The sequence below is a fragment of the Penaeus monodon genome, chromosome 2 (assembly GCF_015228065.2).
Source record: "Penaeus monodon isolate SGIC_2016 chromosome 2, NSTDA_Pmon_1, whole genome shotgun sequence".
NCBI classification, from domain to species: domain Eukaryota; kingdom Metazoa; phylum Arthropoda; class Malacostraca; order Decapoda; family Penaeidae; genus Penaeus; species Penaeus monodon.
Window position 1 is genome coordinate 38,246,683 of NC_051387.1, and position 1,797 is coordinate 38,248,479.

Sequence of the window (1,797 nt, forward strand, 5' to 3'; positions counted from 1 at the left end):
TTTGTCACAAACTTTTTTCTATGTATGATCAATGACATCTTACCAGCTTCCTCCTCGGAATCTTAAATACTCATGTACGCTGATGATTGTGCATTATGCATTCCAGCAACAATGCAGAATTCTCAGTAAATCGCATCCAAATGGCACTGGATATGATTCATAAATGGGGCCCTCCGTGGGGGGTTTTAAGTTTTCCATTCGAAAGAGCATTGGGGGGATTTTTCACGTAGGGAAAAAACCAAAAATCAGCTAACTCCATACAACCACCCAATACCTATTCAAATTCTGCAAAGTTTCTTGGGCTACTTTTTGATAGTAGACTCAACTGGAAAGACCACATTGGTCAGTTAAAAAAAATAAATGTCAAAAAGCACTAATTTTATTAAAGTGCATTTCTAGTAACAAATGGAGAGCTGATTTGACATCTTTGCTAATTTGGGATAAAAAAAACCCTGATTAGGTCTAAAGTAGATTATGGGTCAATCGTGTATGGTTTGGCATCGAGAACAAGTTTGAAAGGTTTGGATGTGTGCAGTATGCCTGTTTTGTGTGTGTCTTGGAGCCCTGAAGTGCACTCGGATCGAGCGTCTTGAGGTGGGGTCAGGAGTACCTCCCCTCCGACTCAGACGCGGCTAGTTAGCCTTTAGCTATGCCGCAAAGGTGGCTCGAGACCCGAGCCCCCTAATGGGAATAGTGCATTAGGCCCTTTGCCACGAGACTCGACGACCTCGTCGAGAAAGTCGGTATAGATCTCTTTTTACCATCGATACCCTGGTTTTAGTCAAACATAGCGCCATGGAAACTCCCCCAATTTTTCTATCATGGAAGCCTGGCTTCCATCAGCCAAGGGCCCTGGCGCCGGAGGTGGGGGTACGCCAGAGGTTCAGAGAGATCCTTGTTAAACATCTCCCTTTTTTTTCATATATATACCGACGGCTCCAAAAACAGATGAGTGTGTGGGTGCGGGTGTATAGTCGACTGAATGTGAACTAAAGTTTCAGACTGCCGAATCATACATCGATCTTTCTTTCTGAACTTTTTGCCCTTGATAAAGCCATTGATTTGCACTATCGACGACCCCATAGAATAGTAAATTTTTCAGATTCATTAAGTCATTAAAGCCATTAAATCGTTAGAAACCACCAAAATGAACTACTGGGTAATATCATTTGTAAACTACATGGTGCCAGTAAATCAATCAAGCTAATATGGGTACCAGGCCACTCTGGTATCCATGGCAATGAGCAGGCTGGCAAATTAGCCGGTCGACTGGTGATCTGGACCTTAGCATAGTCCGTACAGATCTCAGGGTTTTTTTGTGTCTCTTATAAAAGCAAAAATACATCTCCTGTGACAAAGTGAGTGTACCAGCCTCCAACTCACAAACAAAATAAATCCTGAAATAGAGCCGTGGGGGACAGCCCACAGAAAAGAAAGAAGGGAGGAGGTGGTGTTGGCCCGCCTTAGGGTCAACGCCACAAGATATACCCACCTCACTCCCTACATAGAAAAGAATTTTCCTCCACGGTGCCCCCAATGTAACACCAGCATCACCATCCCCACCACCTATTAATCCATGTAAACCCTTATACAAACAATAGAGAACAACTTAAAAAACTACTTCAGAATAAAAAATATAGAATTTACAATAACAAATATTCTATCAGATGATGAAAGAAGCTTCAATAAAGTAATCACTTTTCTAAGGGAGACAAAACTTTATGACCTTATCTAGATTGACAGAATAAATAGGATCCATTGGCTTAATAACTTTGGCCACATGCCGCTGGTTGATAG